Genomic DNA, 11,888 nt, shown 5'->3' with positions numbered 1-11,888 from the left:
TCCCCTCCTCTCTTCTCTTTCCTTTTTTGAGATGGAGTCTTGCCCTGTCGCCCAGGCTGGAGTGCAGTGGCACTATCTCGGCTCACTGCAACCTCTGCCTCCTGGGTTCAAGCAATTCTCCTGTCCGTCTAATTTTTGTATTTTTAGTAGAGAAGGGGTGTTACCATGTTTGCCAGGCTATTCTTGAACTCCTGACCTGGTGGCCTCCCAAAGTGCTGGGATTACAGGCGTGAGCCACTGTGTCAGGCCGCAAGGGCAATTTTAACTTTTAAATGCACAATAGATTTTGAAGAGCTTGTACAGATCAGTTATGTACATTCATATATGTATATTTTGGAATCAGTTCTTATAAACAGCTTGATTCAATTTTAGCTAAATAGTTTATAAGTAGTATGTTACATTTGAACTTTTGTCTTTTAAGAAAAGTTAACTATTTGTTCAATATTATTTTTCTACTGTAAAGAAATATACTTTTCTCTTAAAAATCTGTACATACTTTTACGGTAAGATGCTTTATAGAATTAGTTTTAGAGCCCTTTATGGCTCTAACGCCTTGCTTACTGCCTGCAAATTTTGTGAAATTTAAAAATAAGCTTTCTAACACTTTTATTCCTACAGAAAAATTGCAAGTCAAATTATCAAATCAAATACAAAAATAAGTCTTACCTCTGCTATAAGCATATTGTTCTAAAACAAAAAACAAAACAAACAAAAAAACACACATTTTGAAACATTTCTTTATTGAAGATCTCTCTCTTAACTGTTCTTTGCTTTAAATCCCTGGTACTTGTTTTTACTGTCTGTAAGAGAAAAACGGACAGGTGCTGTGGCTCATGTCCATAATCCCAGCATTCAGGGAGTCCGAGGTGGGTGGATAACCTGATGTCAGGAGTTCAAGACCAGCTTGACCAACAAGGTGAAACCCCATCTCTACTAAAAATACAAAAAATTAGCCAGTCATGGGGGCAGATGCCTGCAATTCCAGCTACTCAGGAGGCTGAGGCAGGAGAATCACTTGAATCTGGGAGGCAGAGGCAGCAGTGAGTCAAGATCACACCAATGCACTCCACCCGGGGCAACAACAGCAGAAACTTCTTCTCAAAAAAAAAGAGAAAACCTATCATAAGACTTTCCCCCTGCATAGGGCAAATGTTTGGCTCCTCTCTCACTCTTTTTTCTTTTTTAAGAAAAGGTTTATAATTTACATTCAGTAAAATCATCCTGTTTAGTGTCTAGTCTGTGAATTTTGACAAATGCATAGTTTTGTAACCAGTCAATAGGCAGGACAGATCCATCACCCACAACATTCCCCTCTGCCCCCTTGTATTCAGTCTCTTCTGCCCCCTGGCAATCACTGATGTTTTCTGTTCCTCTTGTTTATTAACATTTATTTTAAAATAAAATATTTTAAAATCAAAAATTGTATATGCCATACAGATTTTGTAGACTGACAGCCAGAAACTATACCACATGGCCTAGGTGTGTAGTAGTCTATAACATCTAGGTTTGTGTAAGTACACTCCACGATGTTTGCACAATGAGGACATCACCATTAATGACACACTTCTCAGAATGTAGCTTCATTGTTAAGTGACATGTGACTATAATACTTGGATAAAATTATGCTAATGCCTGTGATATTTGGTCAAATGAAATTCCCTCATATACTGAATTTTTATTTGTATTGGTCTGTCGCATTTCCATTCATTCCACAAATATTTATTGATTACTTATGTGCTGCAAAGAGAGAAATTAATGTTAATATGATAGTTTGCCTTCCCAGAGTTCATGTTCTAGTGAGAGAGACAGACAATTGCATTGAAGGGCTAAAGTTGTGTATAAAGTTACTGCTGTTCTAAAGAGAAGAGGCATGATTCAAATAACACAGAAAACGAATCCCACTTTCCACTGAGACTTATGGAAGAGCAAAATAAGGAAGATGTCAATCGTAGAGCCTTCACCAGGTTTGCGCTACTGAAGGACAGCACTCACCTTGGCTAATCTGTTGTTTAATAGAGCATTTTAAGGAGTCCTTAGAAGTACAAAGGTGGATCTATAGCTAAAAAGAGGCAGAAAGAGCTAAGTTATACTTAGTTTTTTTAATAAAAGGAGGAGACTGGAATTTGGAGAAGACACCCAGTACGAGTGACCTAGAAAACAGAAGCAAAGAAACACCGCATAGTAGGAAGCTAGATCTCACAGAGAAGGTTGTCAGAAATTCACAGGAAGGAGGACATAAACTACTTATTTTAAAAATGGAGGTCTGATATTCAAAGTTGTATTGCTAGGACATAGCCCCCATCCTTGTCTAAACCTTCAGTGCAACTTTGCTTTGTAGGTTGAGTTCCACTTCTGCAAGAGTCGAAAGCAGTTACTACCCTGCTCGCTCTGACAGCACACATACTAAAATTGGAACGACACAGAGTAGATTAGCATGGACCCTGTGCAAGGATGACACGCAAATTCATGAACCATTCCATATTTTTGTGAGAATTTAACAATGAGACCACTTGGTCACAAGGCGGGGAATATCACACACCGGGGCCTGTTGTAGGGTGGGGGGCTGGGGGAGGGATAGCATTAGGAGAAATACCTAATGTAAATGATGAGTTGATGGGTGCAGCAAACCAACATGGCACATGTATACCTATGTATCAAACCTGCACGTTGTGCACATGTACCCTAGAACTTAAAGTATAATTAAAAAGAAAGAAAGAAAGAAAGAAAGCACTTACTACCTACATTTTGGATACTCAGGGCAATGCCTACAACCTGTCACACATTTTAGTAAATCTGTTTTCAAAGGGGAAAATAAATAATGGTATAACTATTGCAGAGTGAAGCCTGAGGAAAAATTTAGTCATTTTTATTATGGCAGTACAGAAGTCTTTATACTTGGATAAGGCAGGAAGGAATAAATGTTTCCTTTTCTAAAAAGGATAATTTGGTTGCTAAGTCTGTGAAGTTTTATGCAAATAACAAGAGAAATTGCAGCTCCAATTGCCTTAACAATAACGTAAATGTGTTAACTGATATAACTAGAATTCCAGAGTTATGGCAGAATTTTACTGACCAATTCACCCCAATCACTCTGACTTTTTAAAATAAGTTTTAGTCTAAGGTTAACATTAATTCCTCTTACGGTTGTAGCAACTGGTGTTTACACCAGTTGGAGAGAAAGCACTCTGGCTACAGTATTCCAACTACGCGTCCTAAAGTGTATCTAGCTGGCTTGCATAGTTTACGTGGCTAGTCCTAACCCAATACTTACAACAGGGCAAAAAAAGTGCAGTGATTATATGTGGAACCTACCACTATAGCTAGGAGTTAGTGAAATGTGTCAGTATTGTTTCAAAATGAGGAGGAAGAAGAAAGGGATGCTAAACAGAAAAACAAGTACGTCCATTAGAGTAGATAAAAAATGGGGGTGGGGATAAGGCTAAATCTAATAAAGAAGAAATTCTATGACTTCATACAGCAACACCTTTTCTCTAGACTGAGAAGACTTTAAATGGATTTGATCACTTATTATCATTTGCTATGAATATAGCATTCATAAACTATTTACTTTTAAAATGGAGGTCTGATATTCAAGGTTGTATTACTAGGACATAAACCTCTCCCTTGTCCAAACCTTCAGTGTAACTTTGCTATATAGATTGAATATAGCATTCATAGCAAATTATATCGAGTGATCCAATTCATTGAAAGGCTTCTCAGTCACATTTCAAAGGTGTTGCACATTGTATAAACTCTGTGAACTCACATGGGATAGCATCCTTTGCTACCACACAGACAACCTGGGAGAATTTCAAGGTCATAAAAGTAGTTTGAGGTCCAAATAAACCCTGAACTATACAGAATGTCTTCTTTTTCCAGCAGTTTTATAACATCATAAATATTTTTGTGTCTGATACTGCTAATGAGTTCCATAAAAGAATTTCATCCCACAAACATCATTGTTCAGCATTCTCCTTTTGGCAACAGTAATTAGGTTTTTTTGTGCAACTATGCTAAAATATATCATGGTTAGATAGCTACTTTTTAAAAAATCAGGATGAGCAAAATTTTATTATATTATCACAAAATGACCACAAAGTGTGTTTTTCTTGTCCTGTTGTTTTTTGTTTGCCTACTTTTTTCAGAACTTAAATAGCAGTGTACTGACTGGTATGCTACCAATAAAACATTGTTGCACTTTGTATCATGTATGAGGAATGTGTTAAAGTTGAAACCCAAAGATATTTTTCAGATGGTAATATGAAAGCAAAAATTCTAGTTAGAGTACATTGTACTGCATGCAAGGATCAAAGCTACTTACAGAAATAAAGAAAACAAACCTGAAATAAGTCTCACCAACTACTCAAGGTTTTGAAAAATTAATTATAAATGTGTACAATCTTACAACTCATTATTAATTTTAGAACAATACCCCTGTCTGACTATACACACAAGTCTAAATCGGGTGCACTATAAACACTGCTTTCCACTGGAATGCATTACAGAGCATATTTTTAGTGGCGAGAAGTCCTGGTACCATTAGTGGTTAGAAAATTTATAGATTCAAATAATATGTTTTGATCCTGCTCTTATAAATAATTTTAAAGAATGAGAACTATTTTCCTTCTTACATTGAGCCCTTTTGAAATGTTTTGCTGGGCTTTGAGTCCTAGAGGCAGAAGGATTCTCTTTTTCTAGGGTCAGATATAAGAGGCTTTAAATTCAACGGTCGTAAATGAAAGGGTGTGGTTCTGAAGTTAACAGAATGTTAAAACTAAAGGAGCTTCAACTTCTGGAGAATTTCTTTGAGGTGAAGAATAGAGATGGGTGTTTTGTTTACTTTGGTTTTGATTTTTTCTTTTTCCTTCAGAGTAGTGGGGGATGTGGTTCTTCATAAGACACGGAGAAATATGGACTTGAGAGCCACTGGGACCTAAGATGGGGCGGCACGTGGATGCTTGGAGAGATGGAGAATGCCAACAACCATGGTATGGTTAGGATTCTGCTCATGTTTCTCATGGAAGGACTGAGCTGTTCACATCTGGATAATCACATGGCTCAGAAAATGAGCATCTTGTCAAGAACTTGATGCCCTGCAGAATGTAGTTCTTCTTCCTGTATTCTAGGCATTACAAAGTTCTCTAGTTTGTCATGTGACCCTAAGAAGGGGAATAATCCCTCAAAATATGACCAAATTGAATTTCTCTCCAACCTGGGAAAGTGAGGGCATAGAGTCAGATTGAATTTCACTTAGCAAAATAAGGGTACCGCGACCTTCCTTACAATTGAGGGTGGAAATCATATTCTCTATTTGTTATTATACCTTCAATCAATATTACAATCCAGCTGACACCAATAATTAAAATTCCCCCACAGTTGGCATATTTCAAAACACTAAAATAATATCCTTCTTTAAATTCCAAATAGTAAAGACAGAGAACAAAACCTTACTTAGTCAAAATGCTCTGTAAAAACACTAAAGCCTTCTTTAATGTAGAAACAAATAAGAGGAAAAAAATAAATGTTGTTATATTAGGATGAAAACAATCCTGGACTCAAGCAAAGGCAATCTTTAAGAACACCTGGCTTTTGTCAAGGTGCAGTGGTTCACACCTATAATCCAAGCACTTTGAGAGGCCCAGGTGGGTGGATCACCTGAAACCGGGAGTTTGAGACCAGCCTGGCCAACATGGTGAAAACCCGTTTCTACTAAAACTGCAAAAATTAGCCGGGCTGGAACTTGGGAGGCAGAGGTTGCAGTGGGCCGAGATCGTGCCACTGCACTCCAGCCTGAGTGACAGAGCCAGACTCTGTCTCAAAAACAAAAAACAAACAAACAAAAAACAAAACAAACAATCAAAAAGAAAACACCTGGCTTTTAAGCAATCTTTAGAGTTAATGAAAAAGCAAATAGATAGGGAATTAATGAAAGGCCAAATAGGTAAGGGTAATACTAAAAAGTCCAAACTTCTCAAACAGCATTTTCTGCAAATGCAGACATAGTTTAAAAAACAGTTATACTACCTATTTTCCAATCATGATCCAGGCAAGACATGAAGAGAAGGCCAAGATTATCTGGAATAACATTTATAGAGCTCAGTTTCTCCATAGATTAGCAAAAGAATTTGAGTTTGAAGGAGCTACTCACATCACAGGGCATCCCACCTCTGACGTTCTTTAAATGGTATTTTCCATTTATCATCTATTTACGTTTGACCATTAAAATTTTAAAGCAGCTTTTCAAATTCAGTATGTTTTAAAATTATTGTACAGGAAAGGAGTCTAAGGAATATGAACAGCAAGTCTTGATCATCAGTCTTGAAATTGTCTAGGAGAATGATGGACAAGAAGCTATCCAATTTTAATGTCTCATATTAGAGCCAAAATTTCGTTCTTCATATAAGTTATGTGTTCCCATAAGTGAGTATAATTGTGTTGTATATGGGAGCAATAATACTTTCCTCCATTTGTCCTTATAATATATAAAGGAAAACATATTGCATTTTGAAAGTTCTGGAATACTGTCTCTGCTGAATACCTACTATGTTCCAGACACTAGAGGTTTTAAAAATTTACCTCCTTTTATCTTCATGGCAACTCTCTTAGGCATAACATTGTTTTAGACATTAACAAACTTGAGTCCTGATATTTTAAGCAACTCTGAACTAGTAGGTGATAGACGAGGATATAAAAGTAAATTGCATCTAACTCCTAAAACCATATGTGATCCACTGTTCTAGAATATAAATGCATAATAAAATCATAGTAATGAGAAACAAGATGTGATCCTCAATTTCTGACTCACATGTACCATCTACCTCACAGATCATCCCTCATACAGGCCTCTTTCTATTCTTTGATTCATTGTTAAATTGTTCATCACATGTTTATTGAATTCTTCCTATTAGCAAGGCAAGGGACTGTTGGAGATACAGTGTTAAACAAGTCAGACTGTGGTCCTTGTTCTTATGAAACTATTATTTAATATATTTTACATTATAACTAGAGACACCGATAATAAGTTAATTTATAACCTAACAAAATAGTTACAAACTGTGATAAGAAACAAGAACAATTAAACAGAGACATGACGACAAAAAGGGAAAGAGAACTGTCCTTTAAAGAATTGTTGTCAGAGAAACCAATTTGAAGCTGTTATTGTTTCTGGGAACAGAAGGAAAAAAATCCACATCTTTTAATACACTCACTTTCAGACTCGAGCGATAGACACACTTCAAGTAAACCCACGACTATTCCAAGATAACTCCAATATGATCCATACAACAAAATATTATGCTCTTAGTCTCTGACTACATGGCTGGAGCATTCCTTTAAAACTCATTACTGGGGAATAAAATGTCGGTGTGTACTCACTTATAAGTAAGAATATAACATAGATTTAATCCGATTTATACATGAAATTCTGTAGATCACTAAGAGTGGGGGATTGAGTGATTAAAAGTGCTATTACTATTTGTTGTTATTGTTTTTATATTGAGGTTAGAAGTTAAAACATTTAAGGATGATCTGTAACTTTTTGGAGAACATTGTAGAGAACTCTGAAGCCATGTGTGAGCTCAGCAGGAACAGTGCCAGCATATGTGCAATGCACCTAACAAGGGGCAGCAGTGGGAGTGGGGGAAGCCTGATAGCGAAATGTCACCTATTTGCCATTTCTCTTCTAAGACACAAACTTTACTCAGAAAGATGACAGCAGTTGGAGATTACTAACCAGGTATCTTAAGCCAGACTCTCCTACAAGCAGAACTTGAGCCAAAGATTCAAATGCAAATGATTTATAAAGTACCCCTGGCAAAAACAAGTTAAGGAGTGACAGAAGCTGGCTACAGAAGGGGAGTGAGCCCAGGAAGGGTGTTACTTCAGGGTAAGTCCCAGATTCAACCTGATCCCTGTGGAGCACAAGCTGAAGCTTCCCTGCTCAAAACAGTTAGACTTACTGGGGACCAGGATGGTCCTCTGTAAGTCCCAAGGTTGAAAATGGGAGTATATGGAGACTCTTAGTGAAGGAAAACAAGGTATGGATGAAACTACAAACTGGAAATTGAGGCTGGACAGATTCTTCTTTGGCCTTCTTGTCTTTAACTACATGCATAACTGGAAGAGATATTATCTGTGAATGAGAAAAAGGTATGTTTTTCACAAGGAGTACAAACTAAGCCTACCGTCGGCCCAATTTAAATTGGCCACAGTAAATGTGAACTTGCCTGAGCTCTCCCCAGTAAAAAACATTAAGCAATATAAAAATCCAGAAGGGTGATGAGATATCAGTGTTCTGATTAAGGAAATGAGAGAAGTGATTCCCACTAACTCATCTTTTATTGATCCTGTCTAGATAGTATATTAGGCAGATAGTTCCTGAAGGTTAACAGTAGACAATTTAGAATTACATATAGTGAACCTTTTGATTCATTCAGTATACCTGATATGCCAAGGCTATGCAGGAAGTACAACAGGAAAAGGGAGGCTCATATGCTCCCATGTACCTGGCCAGAACCTAATTTTCCAATCTCAATTTTGAAGTCCAGCCAGAATAGTTTGCATTCTCCTGGAACAGAGTATACACTTTCAGTTTTGCTATAGGAATATTTTAATTTACCAGCACAATACAGTAGTGTAATGAAGGATCTGAAAACCTTCACAAACAAGTTAAACTACTAAACTAAACTCCTAAACTGTAATTGTTTCCTCAGATGGGAAATCTCAGGAGAAACTAAGGGCTAAACCAATAGAGGCTGGCTGATGAATTCAGATTTAGCCTGGTCTGTGGAATTTTGGGGGATTTCTAAAACCACAAGAAATCTGTTTTCTAAGAAATTATTTCTCACAGATCCTGCCAATAAACAAGAAGCTCAGTGATTAGCAGGACTATTTGAGTTTTAGCAAAATCAACCTCATCTAATAATCCTGTGGGCTCCTAGTCACAAAATCACCAGAAAGAAATCTAAATGGGAATTGACCTCTGAGCAGAAACAATGATGAAAAGAATTACAGAGAGTGGTGTGACAAGCAGCCCTACTGAGCTCTGAAGACCTAACTGCTCAAATTACATTAGAAATGTCTGTAACCAGAATACACACAGACTGAACAAGTTAGAAAATTTGAATACATCTACCCAACAAAAGTTTCTTAGGTTCTGGATCTGAGAGCAGCCTAAGACAGCTGTTAATTCTAGTCTACTTGAAAGACAATTGTTGGCTTGTTATTGGATGTTAATCAAAATGTCACTCACCACAAAAGGGGTCAGATAACGCTAAGGCCAGAAATACCGATTAGGACTTAGGTGATGTCACAGAAGTATTCTAACAGAGAAAGAGCTGTACAGCAAAGATTACTCCTAAAATGGAAGTGATATATTTAAGAACAGCAAGAAGACAAGGAGTGGATGAGAGAGTTCAATGGGGTATATCACATGTACCTGAATAGATAGCTTCACTGCACATAGACCTTGTGACCTCAGAGGAACTCTTTGCTTCCAATGCTATGTAGGCAGAACCTCATACTCTCCCAGCTGAGGAAAAGTGGGCTTTCTGGTCACTTGGTGGGAGTTCCCAATCTTAGAGCCATGTTGCTATTTGGAAAGCAGCCACAATATGCCCAGTGGGTGGTAAAACTTTGATGAAAGAAAGGAAGGGCAAGTTCACAAGGGAAAATTGCTGAGAGCAGTTAATTAAAAGTGGAAGAGGAATTAGGCTGAGACCCTCTAAAGGGTGTTTGCATATTTATAGACTTGAGCTGTAGCCAAAGGGCTTGCTATACAATCAGGCAAATGGGCTGTAGATGACTGCATGATAAAAAAAAAAAAAAAATACTACGTACACAGCATTCGGATATGGAACTCTCTACAGGAATTTAGAGGAAGAATTAAACTGGTTCATATACATGCCCACCAATAAAATGCTGTTGTCAGATAAGAGAGGGATTGGAAAATAAAAGTAGATGCCTAGTTAGCTCTTGAGTTCATAAATAAGTGGACATGCGTGTGTTCAGGACATGTACTCACGGCCTGAGAGAGGTCATGTGCCTCTCTTCTAGGACCTGATGAAATGGCTATTGAGATAAAAACTGCCTACTGTCGATAGGAATGGAATCAATACCTCCAAAGCTGATTACACTAGACTTCAACCAACGGCCCCAAGAGCATAAACAGGTTTAACTGGGATTGACACAGATTTCATTCTAGGCTTTTCTTATTCTACATGAAAAACAACCTTAGAGAAAACAACTAAAATTTTGGAACAACAAATTTTCTACCATTTCAGGCCACCAGGATATATTTCTTTTGAAAAAAAATTATGTACTTTCCTGCTGCCGATAACCAAAAAATGAGAAAGAAACATAATAGTATATGGACCTACAACATTTTAAAATTTTCTTTGGAATAGGCAATATGAATATTTATTATTCAATATAGGCAATGGGGACATCTTGAACAAATGGCTTGGATGTTTCAATGATTTGGTCCTCACGTTGTCTGTGAAAAGAAGTAAGGCAAGAACTCTACTGGAGAGACTTCTCGGATCAAGAGATGGGAGTGTGTGAGGTGGTGAAGAATTAGGGCTAGCTATGAATGTACTATCATTACCAAATGGCAGCAACAATGCCATCATCCTTTTTCTGTCATTTTCTGCAAGATCTGCTTACAGATAGGGTAAATGGGGAAATTAGCAAGGCTGCTACTATGTCCAGCCCTATAGGTGAATAGCACATTTGGGTCAGAAAGTCCACCAGGAGGCATAATAAATGAAAACAAGGAGAAATGATAGTAAGTGGAATAGGAACTCGTAAGTGATTCACAATCCCAGAAAGGAGTGCAATCATAGTATTTCCACAAGAGTAACTAAAAACAAGAGAATAATATCTTACCAAATGCTCTCGTATCTGGCACTGACAAATGGCTGATTTTGTGGACAATGGGGGAGACCCTGAACTTACTTTCCCTAGAGAAGTAGAATTGAATGCTTGTTGATACGTGAGCTCTGCTTAACAACTCCACCAGTGCGATATGGGAAAAGGAGCATCCTGACTACTCAAAATACCTGTAGGTTGCTCCAACTATTATTCAGTTTATTGTGTTTAGACTATAATAGCATGAATAATTGAATAATTACTCTAATGAAACTCCGTACCTCTCAACAGTGATGACAAAGAACTGATACCGTCATCCAGGAAAGACTTTTAATTACAATGGAATTTGATGTATTTAAAGTTTAGTTCTAGAAGAAGTGATTGAGGGCTAGGGTAAGTTATGCTGAAATGTTACAGGACTGTTGGCCCTTATTGTTCTCTAATGGTCCAGTTCTGTGAATAAAAAAAGACATTGGCATTGCTATGATGCAGTTAGTTAGGATTGAAGAGATAAATAAACAGTACAATACACTATGACCCTTGGCATCAGGCTCTGTGAAAATCTGTACTGTAACATGTGAACATGGTTATGTCCACAGACCAGATAGAATCCACAATTTACTGAACAAAGGCCTCTAAATACTACCCCAGTTGCTCTGAGTGTATGCGCTATATAAAACATGGTTTCTGTTAGGAATGGATGGAGACTGATACCATCATTTTACTGATGGATAGTGTGCGATATATCCCTTTTATTTATCTGCAACAGCGCTACAGGTAAGACAGTATGTGTAGGTCTATAGGTAGAATTAAGTACATAATGATGATCTCCAGGATGAGAGAAACATTTGAGAGGCAAATTCAAAAGGCCACGTGATATAAAAACTTTTATAACAGGTTTTCTAGAAAAATAATTGTAAGTTTACCCCTAAAACATTTGAAATGCCTTCACCAACACGTGCTTTTAAAAATGTTTAAATAACTCCTGATGCTGGAGTTAAAAGAGTGAGTTAGAAAAAAAA

The sequence above is a fragment of the Mandrillus leucophaeus genome, unplaced genomic scaffold (assembly GCF_000951045.1).
Source record: "Mandrillus leucophaeus isolate KB7577 unplaced genomic scaffold, Mleu.le_1.0 Scaffold95, whole genome shotgun sequence".
NCBI classification, from domain to species: Eukaryota; Metazoa; Chordata; class Mammalia; order Primates; family Cercopithecidae; genus Mandrillus; species Mandrillus leucophaeus.
The sequence above is the reverse complement of the archived record's forward strand: the minus strand, read 5'-3'. Positions refer to the sequence as shown.